This window comes from Hemitrygon akajei, unplaced genomic scaffold (genome assembly GCF_048418815.1).
Source record: "Hemitrygon akajei unplaced genomic scaffold, sHemAka1.3 Scf000082, whole genome shotgun sequence".
Lineage (NCBI taxonomy): Eukaryota > Metazoa > Chordata > Chondrichthyes > Myliobatiformes > Dasyatidae > Hemitrygon > Hemitrygon akajei.
The window spans coordinates 406,657-423,522 of record NW_027331968.1 but is presented as its reverse complement, the minus strand read 5'-3'; the positions used below and the strand labels follow the sequence as shown (position 1 = coordinate 423,522).

Here is a 16,866-nt window from a genome sequence, read left to right as displayed (position 1 = left end):
CACTGAAGTTCTAACCCAGACATACAGTCAGACACCGATAGGGATCCACTGCACAGAAACAGGGTCTTCAACCCGTCAGGCCACTGAGGAATTACTTAAACTGCCTACTGCCATCGACTGAACCCGGACCGTGGCCATCCATATCCCAGTACTTATCCAATCATTTCGTAAACATTGGCATCGGAATCTCAATCACTGTTTGCGTTGGCGACACTGTCTACCCTCTGACCACCCTCTGGGTGAAGAAGTTTCACCTCATGTTTCCATTAAACTTTTCACGTTTCACCATTCGCCCATGATTTCCAGTTGTATTCTCACCGAACATCAGTGGAGAAAGCCCGCTTGCATTTACACTCTCTATCAGCCTCATAATGTTGTACACCTCTGTGAAATCTCCCCTCGGTCCCTACCCGCTCGGGAATAAAGTGCTGACATATGTAATCTTTCTTTTTAATTAAAAACATTCAGTCCCGGCAATAGCCGCGTAATTTTTTCTGCATTCTTTCAGCACTTCTAGTCTATGCCGACCCGTTTTTGTTGTTACTGCCTGGTTCCAGCTACCTGCACCAGAGCCTCCTTACACCTCCCATCCACGTCCTCACCCAAATTCCTCTTGAGTGTCTAAATCAAACCCACATCCTCCACTTCCACTGGCAGCTCATTCCACACTCTCACCAACATGAGTGAAGAATTCCCCTTCAGGTTCCCAGAAAATAATTCCCTTTCACCCTGAACGTATGTCCAATGTCAGCGTGAGAGGGAGGACGGGGCAGAGAGGGAAGAAAGTAATGGGGAGGGGTGGTCAAGCGCGGAGAGTGAAACAGAGCGGAGAGGTTATACTTAATATCTTTCAGAAAAAGTAATTGTTTGAACTTGCGGCAAACCTACTCTGCATACCCTGTACATTCTCAACCAAATTATTGATCTAGATGACAAGTAGCAATGGTTGATATTAAAAGTAAATGTTATTAGCAGGGTACAGATATGTCACCACATGCAACCCTGAGATAGTTTTTCCTACAGGAACACTTAGCAAGTCTATAGAATAGTAACAGGATCAATGAAAGATCAAGTGGAGCATAGAATTCAACAAACTGTGCAAATGGAAATATCATTAAACATCAATGAATAATGTGAGCAATGGGGTGTAACCCTGGGGAACCTCACTGGGCCTAGGCCTGGAGTCCAATAAACAGCCTCCCACCATCGTTCTCTGCTTCCTACCATCAAGCCAACTGTGCATCCAGTGAGCCAGCTCTCCCTGGATCCCATGTGATCTGACTTTCCACAGCAAGTTACCATGCTGAACATTATCAAAGGCCTCACTGATGCCCATATCGGCCCCGATCCTGGGACAGAGGTGTCACAGATCAGAGGGCATGGATTTAAGCAGAGGATGAAGAGGTTTAGAGGGATCTGAGGAGGAGATTTTTCACTTAGAGGGTAGCTGAAATCTGGAACACACTGCCCGAGGTGGTGGTGGAGGCAGGTCCCTTCACAACATTTACGAAGAGGATGAGCATTGAAACTGCCGAGATACAGTCGGCTATGAACCAAGTGCTGATAAATGGGACCAGTGTAGACAGTGAGTGGACGGTCAGAACAGGTATGGCCGGCCAAAGGCCTGTTTCCGTGCTGTGTGATCCACCACTCCGGACATGCTAAATTAACGATGGTGGCACCGCAAGGCATTGATTTTAAATCTCTACATCCCTCTCCAACCTGAAATAAACCAGACTGCACCCCTTTGTCACCACTGTGAGCATCAGTTTCTGTCAAGGTAACATACAAATTGATCACTTTTGCTGAACAATTGGCAATTGATGAAGTTTCTTCCATTAATGTTGCTGCCTTACAGCAAAACTAACCCTCTCACTGTGTCAGAATCAGTGATTAAATCAAACCCCAAACACTGTGCTTTCATCCCTGCACGTTGTAACTGGAACCATCTCACTGAGGGTCTGATGGAGACATGGGATCACATCTCCCCTGCTTCTGACATTTCAAATACCCTCAGAATGGTTTTCTGATTCAGTCTGAAGGTTATGGTACATTCTGCTCGTCGTCAGACCTGACAAACCATGTCTTCCCACAGCTGGTTCCACCTGTTGGTGTGTCCTCTTTCCTCCACCTCCAGGGAAGCTGCATCTCCACACAAACTCCTCACTTGAGACGACTGTCTGTACCCGTGACACAGGAAATCACATCACTGTCACTCTCCTGATAACGTGTCTGACCTGCTCACCTCCGAGTATCCTCCCTCAACAAGCCTCTTCCTCAGTCACGGTCTGTGAGATTATATAAAAATACAATTACTCTAAAACGATCTATCAGACAGCTCCTGTACCCCTCCACCCCGGATGATGGTTTGCTGATTAAAACTCTCTCTCCTCAGACCCTTCCCTATTCCCTTTCCCTTTGCAAACTCCAGATACGCCAGCTGATCCGAATCCACTGTGAGGACATTTATATCTCACAGGAGGATGTAGAAACCCGTGTTGTTCTCTGATACAGAGGTCACTGACACCCCACCGCCATCCCAATCTGCACCAACAGCCCATGACGGTGACAGCTCTTCCAGGCACTGGGGCTTTGTAACAAATACAATGTTAACAGCAAGATTAAACAGCAATTCATTTGAAGAGAGAATTGCTGCTTCCTGAAAGGACACGCGACCGTCCGATACAACGGAGCAGATCCTCCCCGTTCACAACTTTATTTGACCCAGGTCACGGAACGTCCGATCATCCCACTTTCTCACAACAACAACCCCACACACACCTCCCACCTCCCTCGACTAAAGGGACCAATATCATCCACCGCCCCCCCCCAAAAAAAAACACTCCTACTCCGCACAACTGTGGAGGAGCCGGTGTCACCAGTGTAGAGGCGGCCGCATCGGGAGCAGCGGACACAATGGGCGACCCTGGAAGATCCACAGGTGAAGTGTCGCCTCACCTGGAAGGATGTTTGGACAACGGAGAGAGTTCGGCCGTCCGGCCCTTTCACTGTGACAGCCCGAACTCCACATCAAATCCGTCCAAACGAATCTGGGCGAACTTTAATGACCAATAAATATAATTCCTCTCAGCGATCAGCTGTCTGAGTGATTCCCTGACTCTGAGAGGAAGGGGTATCTGTGGTCCACACTGTCAGGGTGTTGAGTTACAGGGAGACAAAGACTGCAGGGACGAGAGGTTTTCTGTTGTGTGGACCCCGCTAGCAATTCTGGTGTTGTGACCCGAATCGAGACAAACACCACGCTGCCCACTCCACCAACAACACGGCACAGCCGGACACATAACAGGGGACTTTACATCTCACAACACTGGATTCAGTGATGAAACCCGTGATTAATGTTGTTGTCCCACCGAAAAATCCATTAAGGTGCTTTTAAATACGAGCTCTCCCCCACAGGTGACGTCACACAGCTCCCCCCCCCCCCACTCGCCTGACGTCACATATGGGCTCCCCACACCGGGATCTGCCCTGACGGGCGCGGTGTCTTACGTCACCGACGTGCTGCTGTGCTCGAGCTTTATCGGTTTAACGGCTGGGCTAATAATTAAGTGTTTATAAACATAGACTGATTTAACTGAAACCCGCACATTTCCTGTGTGGGTCTGAATTGTGTGTCGGGATGGGATGGGAATCGAAATTATAACGCTGAGAACTCTGTGACCTGGGGCTGGAGTGAAAGGGATCGGGGAAGATATGGAGGGGAAAACTAAATACCTGTCTGGTGTAAATATGGAAATAATATAGGGAAATAATGAAATAATTTGGGAAATGCGGCGGTGGGTCGGGCAATATGTGAAGCGGGAGGAACAGTCACCGAGTCACGTGATCCTGTTTTACTGCAGATCGTCAGCATTTTCCGAGGCTCCGCCCAACGCCCGTGACGCAATAAGCACATTGCGCATGCTCACATTCCCGGGAATAGCTGCGTTGTGTTTTCGTTCTTTGTGAAAGCGGGACGGCGGTGAGATCGGGGTCGGGAGGGGGTTCTCGCCCCCTTGGACGGGGAGCCGGAGACGGATTATTCTCTGCGGGGCAACACCAACAATTTCCCTTCGGTAAGTATTGAAGCCGGTCCCGAGCGGGGAGGTCTGACGTTGGGTGGTGAGTTAACTTTCCCGAAATCAAACAAGAGAAAATCTGCAGTTGCTGGAAATGCGAGCAACGCGCACAAAATGCTGGAGGAACTCAGCAGTCCGGGCAGCATCTAGGGGAAGAATACAGTCGACATTACCGGCCGAAACCTTTCGGCAGGACTGGAGAATAAAAGGTGGGGGTGGGGAGGGAGAGAGAAACACAAGGTGATCGGTGAAACCTGAAGGGGGAGGAGATGAACTTTCCCGAACTGGCGGCCTCGCCTCGCTTCCTTCACAGAATCTGCCGGGGTCGGTCCGGGTTGTGAGACCTTCACACCGAACCGTCTGAGATGAGCCGCCGCTCAGCCCCTGTTGTTCTGGTCCTATTAGTAGGATGAAGTAAAAAGTATTGTTACTGACAGAGAAATGTACAATTTGTGTTCCGTGTGTTATCTGAATGTACTTGCCTGTGATGCTGCCACAAGTCAGTGTTTCTCTGTACCTGTACCTTCCCGTACTTGTGCACTTGGTAATAAGTTCAACAGGACCTGAGAAATCTCAGTGAGATTTGATTAGTGATGATCATCTTGGCAGCTCGGTAGGTCGAATGTATGAGACAATACACTGTTAAATGCAATACCCTGAACAGTGTTGATGATCAGAGGGATCTTAGACTCCAAGTTCATCGTTCCCTGAAAGAGACAGCACAGATTGATCGGGTGGTTAAGAAGGCAAATGGCATGGTTGTCTTTATTAGTTGAAGCACTGAGTTCAAAAGTCGGGAAGTTGTGTTGCAGCTTTATAAAACTAGTTAGACCACATCTGGAGTGTTTCATACAGTTCTGGTCGCTCCCATTCTCGGAAGGATGTCGGGGCTTTGGAGTGGGCGCAGAAAAGGTTTACCAGGATATTGCCTGGATTAGAGGGCCTGAGCTTTAACGGGAGGTTGGACAAAATTGTGTTGTTTTCTCCGGAGCTGTGCCGGCTGGGGTGAGACTGGATAGACGTTTATAAGATTACCAGAGGATTAGAAGCCATGTCTCAGAAAGGCAGCGTCCATTAGCAAGGACCTCCAGCACCCAGGGCATGTGGTTTTCTCAATGTTACCAGCAGGTAAGGAGGTACAGAAGTCTGAAGGCTCACACTCAGTGATTCAGGAACAGTTTCTTCCCCTCTGCCATCCGATTGCTAAATGGATATTGAACCCTTGAACACTACCTCACATTTAAAATATATAGTATTTCTGTTAGTTGCACGATTTTTAATTTATTCACAGAAACATAGAAAACCTACAGCACAATACAAGACCTTCGGCCCACAAAGTTGTGCCAACATGTCCCTACCTTAGGAATTACTATGGTTACCCATAGCCCTCTATTTTTCTAAGCTAGTATTTCTTTATTTTTCTCCAGTGTCTCCAGGTACCTATCCAAAAGACCATATTCTACCCACCTCCACCAACGTTGCTGGTAGCCAATTCCACACACTCACCACTCTCTGAGTAAAAAAACTTATCTGTAACATTTCCTCTGCAACTACTCCCCAGCACCTTAAACCTGTGCTGTCTTTTCATAACCATTTCAGACCTGGGAAAAAGTCTCTGACTATCCACACAATCAGTGCCTCTCATCATCTTGTACACCTCTATCAGGTCACCTCTCATCCTCCGTTGCTCCAAGTAGAAAAGGCCGAGTTCTCTCAAACTATTCTAATAAGGCATGCTCCCCAATCCAGGCAACATCTGTGTAAATATCCACTGCACCATTTCTATGGTTTCCACATGCTTCGTGTAGTGAGGCAACCAGAATTGAGCACAGTGGGGTGTGACCAGCATCACATATAGCTGCAACATTACCTCTCGGCTCCTAAGTTCAATCCTACAATTGATGAAGGTCAATGCATCATATGCCTTCTTAACCACAGAGTCAACCTGCGTAGCAACTTTGAGTGTCCTATGGACTGGGACCCCAAGATCCCTCTGATCCTTCACACTGCCAAGAGTCTTACCATTGATGTTATATTCTACCATCATGTTTGACCTAACAAAATGAACCACTTTACAGTTATCTTGGTTGAACTTCATCTGCCACTTTAGAGCCCATTTTTGCATCCTATCAATGTCCCACTGAAACCTCTGACAGCCCTCCACACTATCCACAACTCCCCCAACCTTTGTGTCATCAGCAAACTTGCTAACCCATCCCTCCACTTCCTCATCCAGGTCATTTATCAAAATCACAAAGAGTAAGGGTACCAGATCTACTGTAAATGATTTAGTTGTTTGTTTTTATTATTTTATTTTGGGTTTTTTTCTTTCTATAATATGTATTGCATTGAACTGCTGCTGCACAGTTTTCAAATTTCATGACACACACCGGTGATAATAAACCTGATTCTGATTCTGAGTGGACAGACAATCTATTTTTCCTGGGGGTTGAAATATCTAATATATTGAAGGTGAGAGGAGATGTAAGCAGCAAGTTTGTTTCTTTACACAGAACGGTGGGTAGCTGGAAAACTCTGCCTGGGGTGGGAGACCCAACTGGTCACGTGACCCCGTTTGCCCCTCCCATTTAACAGCAGATGGGCAGCACCTGTGCATCTGTTTCTGAGGCCCTGCCCTCCGGATGATGTGACACTCACTTCACGCATGTTCACTGTCTCCGGCCGGGCGGTGTTTTCTTTTCCGCTCAGTGCTGAAGTGCATCATCTGTGGGATCGAGCGAAGGGTCCTCACCTCCTGGGTGGGGGAGCCAGGGGTCTGGATCACTGTCTGTGGGCCGAAGATATTGCGTTCCCATCGGTGAGTACTGAGACTGATCCCAAGCTGGGAGATCTGATGTTGGCCGTGAGCCCCGAACTGAGAACCAATTACTCATTTATTTTCCGATTATCTGGGCTGGTCAAAAATGTGTAGACTTCACTTAATCTGCATTGAACGATCCAAACCTGGAGCCCAGGCTGTCTATTTCTGCAGAGTTGAAATGGGAGACCCACCAACAGATCACGTGAGGCTGTTTACTGCAGATCTTCCCTACCCTTCACTTTGTGATGCAAGATGACGTGGTGTGTGCTCAGAGTCCCTGGCTGGGTCAGGATGCTTCCTCTATGTTGTGTTGGGGAATCTGATGTTGGTCACTGAGTCTCGTTAACTTCCCCCGACTCGCCTCGTTTCCTGTGGCTGCTCACAATTGCAGTTGAGCTTTCTGGCTGTTGTGTCTTCTCCCGGACTGGGGTGGGTGAGAAAGGAGAACGTCCCAGGTTTTGGGGATCTTTGATTTCACTGCCTGCTTTACCGAGGGACTGGGAAGTCTAGGGGGAGAGTGGTTTCTGTGATGTGCACGTGGCCAAGTGGTTAAGCAATCTGAAGGTCATGAGTTTGAGCCTCAGGCCAGGCAGTGCGTTGTATCCTTGAGCATGGCACTTAACCACACATTGCTCCTGCACGTTTATAGCCCAGATGGATCAAATCACCAAATCCTGTTCCTGTGTCTTATGTATTACCATGACAGAATGATGGCTCCTTCTTATCCCATATTGTTTTGTGATGTGTGAGGGACAATAAAAGATTGTTCACTGAGATTATTATATTTGGCTTCAACGTTTAAATTTCAGTGAGTTTTGTTCTTAGTAACATTAAGCAGAAATGTTTGGTTCTCCTTTTCATTGTTATGTGCTTCATTATCTCTCTGGTTAATGTTAGACCTGCGGTGAGAGGTTTATTGGAAGAAAAACCCCAACTAGAAGCAAACCATGGCTAAAGATGTGGGAATAGCAACAAGTGAACTGGCCCGAGGACTGAGAGCATGAACTGGAGAGAACAACTCTGAATCAGCTGACTTGGAGTTCCCAGTGAGTCAGTGAGGAGGAAGTTTGGTGAGTCTCATTTACTCAAACACTGGTCCTTTATACATTACATACCTGTACAATAGAAGGTGGGAAATAGTTGGTGAGACTGAATGTGCCCAGAAGAACCATTTATGCCTCTGTCAGACACAGTTGCAATCACACCAGGTCTGGTAATGTGCTTCCAGCAGCCCAGCCCTTTAAAGTCACTCGCATTTTGTGGAAGTCAAATCTGGATAAAGTGGTGGAAATCGGGCAGAATCTCAAGTTGCTGGAGATCTGCACTAAAAACTGAAAATTTTTGAAGTCATCCTGACAAAATGTTATTAACCTGAATTGTAAAGATTGTTCCTCTCCCCACAGCTGTTCCTTACATGCTGAGCAGTTTGGTAATTCCAATTTCTTTTTATTACATTCACTCTGGATTGGTTTATGTTTCCTGAAATGTACCGGTTTTAATGTGGAAGTGGAAATGGCTCACTCTGTGATAGTTGAACAATAAAGTAACCACAACCTTTCCTTGCAAATTACCCTGGTGCCAATTAGTTTGTTATTCCTAGAAATGTGTTCAGTACAGTTGTTGTGAACAAGGTTTACAAGAATAATCTCAGGAATGTTCGGCATTATGTATGAGGAGCATTTGATTGTTTTGGACCTGTGCTCAATGGAGTTCAGAGGGACGGTGAGGGTGGTGGGGGATGTTTGGTTAAGTAAACCTACCAAATGCTGAAAAGCCTGGGTACAGTGGACATGGAGAGGATGTTTCCATTAGACTGTGATCTGACAGCACAGTCTCGGAATAAAGAAGCTTCCCTTTAAAACTGAGTGGAGAAAAAAAGTTGGCCAGAAGATGTCTGATCTGTGGAATTTGTTGCCACAGAGGTTGGATGAAGCTGCCATTTGGGTATATTTATGACAGAGATTAACATATTGATGATTGCTGAGTAGCTCAGGGTTACAGGAGGAAGGCAGGAATATGGTGTTGGAATGAAAATCAGCTGTGGTTAAATGGTGGGGTGGACCAGATGGATCGAATCACCTAATTCTGTTCCTGACTGAATGATGGCTCCTCCTTATCCCATATTGACAATAGTGACAATAAAAAAATGTTTACTGAGATCATTATATCAGCCTTCAACATTTTGTTTTTAGTAACATTAACCAGAAATGTTTGGTTCTCCTTTTTATTGTTATTGTACTTCATTGTCTCCCTGGTTAAAGTTAGACCTGCGGTGAGAGGTTTATAAAAAAGAAAAACCCCAACTAGAAGCAAACCACGGCTGAAGATGAGGGAACAGCAACAAGTGAACCAGCCTGAGGACTGAGAGCTTTAACTGGAGAGAACAGCTCTGCCTCAAGAGACTCAGAGATTCCATTGACTCAGTCAGGAGAAAGTTTGGTGAGTCTCATTTACTCAAACACTGCTCCTTTAGACATTACATACCTGTATAAGGGAAGGTGGCAAATAGTTGGAGTGAGACTGAATGTGCCCAGAACAACCAGTTACGCCTCTGTCAGACCCAGTTGCAATCACTCCAGGTCTGGTAATGAGCTTCCAGCAGCACAGCCCTTTAAAACCACTCCTATTCTGTGGAAGTCGAATCCGGATAAATTCACTCACAGACCGTACGGTACAAACTCTTTATTCCAAGCACCCGGGGCTTACTTAGTTAATCCCTCAAACAGGAACAGTCTGTGACTGTTCCCACCCAATCCACTAACTGACTAACAATTCCCCTTACACCACAGATATATCCATCCAGATACCCCCACACAAGACAGGCTGGAGCCAAAGATATTTACTACATGACAGGCTGGAGCCCCTAAAGACAAACTACAAAATAGTTTACAAATGGTTTACACACACAGAACAGACTGAAGCTGTCCTATCTCTACATGTGAATGCGCAAGGAGATAAGCATCTTGAAACCCTAGCTAGCTACCCGCAAGAAGAAACATGGCTCAGCACATCGGTTGATCATCAGCAGTTTCTTTCAGAAAAACAGGCTGCTATTGTTTAACGAAGTGTTAGCCATTTTACAGACTTCATCCTTCCCTCCGTTTGATCATTACATTATCAACAATGCAGTAACTTTTTACAGAGAAAGCAACTGACGACAGCATTGACTTATCAGTTGGTAAAGACAGTGTATAACAGTAATTGTAACAGAGATGTGTACAACTATTAGGACATAATGCAGTATCATGCCCCACATATTACCAAACAGGCCTTCAAAGATCACCATTTCGACCCTTCAGTGAACCCGTGTAAATCCTGCCCTACTTTCTTGATGCTGTCAATCTCCTTTGCAGTGTGCTTGGAGAGGGGTGTAATGTTAGTAGATTCCTCAGGGATATAGGTGCAGCATTCTGTGTCAATAACAGCACAGGTTCCCTCTTTCTCAGCTGGGATAAACTCTAAAGCTGTACGATTCTATATGACTGTTTGCCAGATTGCAATCATTTCAGTGGATATTTCTGTTACTTGGGCCTGTGTTTCTGTCAGGGCCCCTGCAGTATTGTGGCCAGCTCCTCAAGTGCTGTATCCAAATTGATTATCTCTCGTGAATTCCTGGCTACTCCATAGGAGAGAAAAGTAATCATCCAAAATCAATCAGTCTCAGTTGTTCCTCTCGGCTGCTGGGCACCTGCAAGTATGGCCAGGATGCATGTTTCCCAGTATAGGAAGTTCAGTTTGATGGGGGCCTGAGACACCATCCCTCAAAACACTGACAGCCACAGTCATCTCTGACTGGACCACAGGTCCTCATCTCACTTCCCCGGATGTTATTTGAGAAAGCCCAGGCTGAGAGTTCCTCACTCTGATTGAGCAGGATTACTGACATTGGAACCATAGATTTACCATGCTGTGGTATTTCAGCACAAACCCAGCAGGCCCCTAGTTCTACCTGTTTGGTATAGGTATGACAGAAAGACGGAAATGTGTTAACATGGGGGCCCCCGGATGCTGGGGTGAGCCCTCTCAAAGACATAAACAAGAACACCACTAACAACCAATACATTTTCCATTAGTCTGAGAGAGACCTTCTACTCAGTTCCTTCAGTAACATGTTTAGCGCCTAATGATATATCTACCGAGATTGCCCCTTCACTTTCACAGCTGTGGGGGTGGTCGGTAACACCTGATATGGTCCTCTCCACCGAGGTCCAAGATTCCCTTAATCCCAGTTCTTCATCAGGAAAAAAAATCCCAGGTTCCATGGTGCGGAGTAGTTCTCTTCCTTGTCAGCCTGTCATACCTGCGAATGTATGCTTGGAAAATCTTGGTTAGTTGGCATATATATTTCCCCATGTCTTCCCCTCGCGTATGAATATCCAATTTTGCTGGTAGACTTTCTGAGAGCAATGATACACAAGGTCTTAGTCCCCAGGGTGTCCTCATGGGCCGTCCATAAATGATTTCAGCTGGTCACAACCCTGTTTTCCCCTGTGGGGTAACCCTCATGTGGAACTGGGTAACGGAAGGACCTTCAACCAAGTGAGTCCAGTCTCCACTGTTAGTCTGGCCAGTTTACTCTTCAGAGTGCCATTGGCTCTCTCCACTGTGCCAGCGGCCCAAGGGTGGTGTACACAGTGGAATTGTTGCTTGATAGCTAGTTCATTACGTACGCCTTTGTTTACTTTCATCACAAAGTGTGGGTCATTGTCAGAGCTCAGCATCTCTGGCAGGCCATACCTGGGAATTATTTCCCGTAAAAATACCTTCACAACAGTCATAACAGTATTATTGGTAGTTGGAACAGCTTCAACCCATCTACTAAACACATCTATAATATCTAAGCAGTATCTATAGCAATGTACTCTAGGCAATTCAATAAAATCAACTTGTAGACACAAAAATGTCCACCTGGCAAGGGAGTCATACCTGATGTGCAGGGTACAGGTTACCAACCATTCCCTCCTTTCCCAGGTGTGTACAATTATGTATCTAATCGACCAATATTGGTAAAAACTCTGTAGGAACACAAATCTGTCCCACTGGGGAGATCCAAAAAGCTAGGTCGGGGTCTTTGGCACCCCATCTGGGACCACAGTTTTCACTCCTCCTCAGAGGTGTCCCCCTGAGAAGAACAAAACTTGAGGTAGCTGTAGAGTGGTGAGTAAGTTGTTTACAAAGGTGGCATTACTAATGGGGTGGCCAGAGGAAGTCAGGAATCCCCATGTTCCCAGAGAACCCCATAGTCATGTACAATTCCAAATGCATAACGGGAGTCTGTGTAAATGTTCCCACTTTAGTCTGTTGCTGGGATACAGGCACGAGTCAGAACAAACAGCTCAGCCTTCTGGGCGGAGACAGCTGCTTCAAAAGAGGCCTGCTCAATTACTTCACTGTCCGTCACTATCGCATCCTTTTCCTGCTGGATCCACAAAAGAGCTTCCATCCTCAGAAAACGTTGCCTCGGGATTGAGGGGATATTGTTAAATGGATGGGAGAGTCTGACCTTCTTTTGTGGTGATCCAGACAGGGGGCAGTTGGTGCGACAGACTTCTTGGCCTGAAATTGCACAGAGATGGGGTACAGCATCTTGGGATCGGTCAATATTAAAAGGTTGTCTTACCAGATATCCCGTCTTCACCTCAGACTCCCTCCCGTATTGGACTAGACCCAAGGCCATGTCTTGCCAGTCTCCCTCGGTGCTGGAGACTTGTTTCGTTAGGGTGTATGCCAGGAACCCTGGGCTCTTTGGCTTGAACCCAGTGCAAACCCTAATGGTGGTATGGGGAACTACCAGTTCTGTCTGTCACCAAAGGAAATCTGGAAATTCGGCCAGTAATGCAATACCATCTCATCCTTTAACCTGTCTAATCACCGTGACTGGGAACTTCTGTCCGTCGAGGGGTGCATAATATTGGCTTTCCTCTGTGGCGCACCCTGTAGGGTCAAAGCACAGAGTCACTTGAGGGTCGGCTGCTGGCAGAAGGAGTGGAGTCCAAATTAAGTGCTCTCCACTTGGGGGTCGGAAACTGGGGAAGCTGCCGGTTGTTCACCTGTCAAGGGTGACAGCATTGTCTGTGCAAAGAATCTCGATTTCCAACAGACAGAGCAAGTCTCTCCATGCTAGATTACACCCCCTGTCTGGTGGTGACTGTAAATGAAACCTCACACTGGCTCCCCTGGAAATCCACCTGCAGTGGCTGGGTACGTGAATACGTACGTTCCATGCCTTCGAACCCTGACAGAGTGATTATAACGTCTGATAGCTGGAATCCCTTTTCCGATACTATTTCCTGATCGAGAGTGGTTGTGGTTGCCCTCATATCAATCATAAATGGAACTGGATTTCCAGCAACTTGCAATATTACATTGGGCTCTTCCTGAGGGTTGGCACACATGGTTGGAATCATCTTCTTGTCAGTTTCTAAACGGGTTGTTGCCCCCACCTGTCCCTTGGTAGGTTTTTGCTCCCATTTCTGTTCCTCAGATATAGCCCGCTCGCGTCCTTCTTCCCGCTGAGCATATTCAGCTTTAATATTATTTCCCATCGGGGTTGATCGGGATTCGAAAGTTGGGTCCAAATGATATGTCAAAGCTCGTCGCATTCGATTTCGATCATTGTCAGGACAATCCATATTATTTGTTTTAATCATGTTGGCTAACTTAGTTGGTAAGCATTGGAGCAGTAGGGCATTGAACTGGGGGGACAGATTCCCATCATTAAAGGCTTGGTCTCCTGTGAAGGTGCCGTAGCAGGCCACAAATCGCTCTCAACAGTCTGGTCCCAATTCCCCAGGCTTAGGTTTGCATTCAGGTACTTTAGTGATGTTTACAGGTTGCTGGAGAGCCCTTTCCAAGGCTTGAATAATCTGGTCTGTCTGTTCATTCTCATTATGGTTTCTCGCCTGTAACTCCTGATAGGTTTCGTATCTCAATTCTGCCTTCCATTTCCATCCCTCAGCAGCTGAGAGAATCATGCAGCAGAGACCGAATAAATCTTGAGGAGTCACATTAAACATTTGTGTAGTACTGTGGACACACTGAGCAAACTGTGCTGGTTTTTCTTTTCTCTCTGGGGCCTGATTCATGATCACTATCATTTCTTGAGGCTTCCAGGGTGCATACACAGGAATCACTGAGGGCTGTCCCTCCTGCTAGTCCTAGGGGGAGCATTTGCTACTGCTGTTCAGGAGGATTTAAGCTAATGTGGCAGGGGGATAGGAACAAGTGCAGAGAGACAGAGGGGTGTAAAATGAGAGTAGAAGCAAAATGTCGTAAGGTGAAAAGTAAAAGTGGCAGGCAGTCAAATCCAGGGACAAAAATCAAAAAGGGCCACTTTTCAACATAATTGTATAAGGGCTAAGAGTGTTGTAAAAACAAGCCTGAAGGTTTTGTGTGTCAATGCAAGGAGCATTCGTAATAAGGTGGATGAATTGAATGTGCAGATAGTTATTAATGAATATGATATAGTTGGGATCACAGAGACATGGCTCCAGGGTGACCAAGGATGGGAGCTCAACATCCAGGGATATTCAATATTCAGGAGGGATAGACAGGAAAGAAAAGGAGGTGGGATAGCGTTGCTGATTAGAGAAGAGATTAACGCAATAGAAAGGAAGGATTAGCCTGGAGGATGTGGAATCGATATGGGTAGAGCTGTGTAACACTAAGGGGCATAAAACACTGGTGGAATTTGTGTACAGGCCACCTAACAGTAGTAGTGAAGTTGGGGATGGCATTAAACAGGAAATTAGAAATGCGTGCAAAAAAGGAACAGCAGTTATAATGGGTGACTTCAATATACATATAGATTGGGTGAATCAAATTGGTAAGGGTGCTGAGGAAGAGGATTTCTGAGAACGTGTGCGGGATGGTTTTCTGAACCAACATGTCGAGGAACCAACTAGAGAGCAGGCCATTCTAGACTGGGTATTGAGCAATGAGGAAGGGTTAATTAGCAATCTTGTCATGCGAGGCCCCTTGTGTAAGAGTGACCATAATATGGTGGAATTCTTCATTAAGATGGAGAGTGACATAGTTAATTCAGAAACAAAGGTTCTGAACTTAAAGAAGGGTAACTTTGAAGGTATGAGACGTGAATTAGCTAAGCTAGACTGGCAAATGATACTTAAAGGGTTAATGGTGGATATGCAATGACAAGCATTTAAAGATTGCATGGATGAACTACAACAAGTGTTCATCCCAATTTGGCAAAAGAATAAACCAGGGAAGGTAGTGCACCCGTGGCTGACAAGGGAAATTAGGGATAGTAAATTAGCCAGAAAAAGTGGCATAACTGAGAACTGGGAGAAATTCAGAGTCCAGCAGAGGAGGTCAAAGGGCCTAATTAGGAAAGGGAAAAAAGATTATAAAAGAAAGCTGGCAGAGAACATAAAAACTGACTGTAAATCTTTTATAGATATGTGAAAAGAAAAAGATTGGTTAAGACAAATGTAGGTCCCTTACAGTCAGAAACAGGTGAATTGATCATGGTGAACAAGGATATGGCAGACCAAGTGAATAACTACTTTGGTTCTGTCTTCACTAAGGAGGACATAAATAATCTTCTGGAAATAGTAGGGGACCGAGATGGAGGATCTGAGGGAAATACATGTTAGTAGGGAAGTGGTGTTAGGTAAATTGAAGGGATTAAAGGCAGATAAATCCGCAGGGCAAGATGGTCTTCATTCCAGAGTGCTTAAGGAAGTAGCCCAAGAAATAGTGGATGCATTAGTGATAATTTTTCAAAACTCCTGAGATTCTGGATCAGTTCCTGAGGATTGGAGGGTGGCTAATGTAACCCCACTTTTTAAAAAAGGAGGAAGAGCGAAACCGGGGAATTATAGATGGGTTAGCCTGACATCGGTTGTGGGGAAAGTGCTAGAGTCGGTTATCAAAGATGTGATAATAGCACATTTGGAAAGAGGTGAAATCATCCGACAAAGTCAGCGTGGATTTGTGAAAGGAAAATTTGTGAATCTTATAGAATTTTTTGAAGATGTAACTAGTAGAGTGGATGGGGAGAACCAGTGGATGTGGTATATTTGGATTTTCAAAAGGCTTTTGACAAGGTCCCACACAGGAGATGAGTGTGCAAACTTAAGCACACGGTATTGGGGGTATGGTATTGATGTGGATAGAGAATTGGTTGGCAAACAGGAAGCAAAGAGTGGGAATAAACGGGACCTTTTCAGATTGGCAGGCAGTCAGCAGTGGGGTACTGCAAGGCTCAGTGCTGGGACCCCAGTTGTTTACAATATATATTAATGATTTAGACGAGGCAATTAAATGCAGGATCTCCAAGATTGCGGATGACACGAAGCTGGGCAGCAGTGTTAGCTGTGAGGAGGATGCTAAGAGGATGCAGGGTGACCTGGCTAGGTTAGGTGAGTGGGCAAATTCAAGGCAGATGCAATTTAATGTGGTTAAATGTGACATTATTCACTTTGGCCTACTCCTGCATCTATTTTTTATGTTTCTATGTGTGGAATATTAAAATCTCCCACAATCACAAACTTGTGCTTATTACAAGTATCTGCTATCTCCTTACAAATTTGCTCCTCCAATTCTCGCTCCCGATTAGGTGGTCTATGATACCACCCTATAAGTGTCACTCCACCTTTCCCATTCCTCAGTTCCACCAAAAAAGGCTCCCTAGATGAGTCCTGTAATCTATCCTGTCACTGTCTATGCTGTAATATTTTCTCAGACAAGCAATGCAACACCTCCCCCTCCTGCCCCTCCAATTCTATCACTCCTGAAGCAACGAAATCCAGGAATATTTAGTTGCCAATCACACCCCTCCTGCAACCATGTTTCTCTAATAAATACAACATCATATTTCCAGTTATCAATCCATGCTCTAAGCTCATCTACCTTTCTTACAATGCTCCTAGCATTAAAATAGATGCATTTAAGAAACCCTCCACCTCTTCCTCTCTGTTTATCCCTAACTGTGCAAACAACTTT

The 16,866-nt window shown here is 45.7% G+C and overlaps 2 protein-coding genes across 3 annotated transcripts in view; one reads left to right on the top strand and one right to left on the bottom strand.

Moving 5' to 3' along the window:
* LOC140722642 (uncharacterized) overlaps positions 1 to 16,866 on the bottom strand; it is a 190,577-nt gene that overhangs the window by 52,690 nt on the left and 121,021 nt on the right. The gene's annotated exons all lie outside the window — the stretch shown is intronic.
* LOC140722652 (uncharacterized) overlaps positions 3,957 to 16,866 on the top strand; it is a 409,759-nt gene continuing 396,849 nt past the window's right edge. For both annotated transcript variants that reach the window (XR_012097705.1, XM_073037368.1), the window contains exons 1-3: positions 3,957 to 4,076; positions 7,798 to 7,970; positions 9,162 to 9,339. The gene's annotated coding sequence lies outside the window, so the exon portion shown is untranslated. The remainder of the gene's footprint in view (positions 4,077 to 7,797; positions 7,971 to 9,161; positions 9,340 to 16,866) is intronic.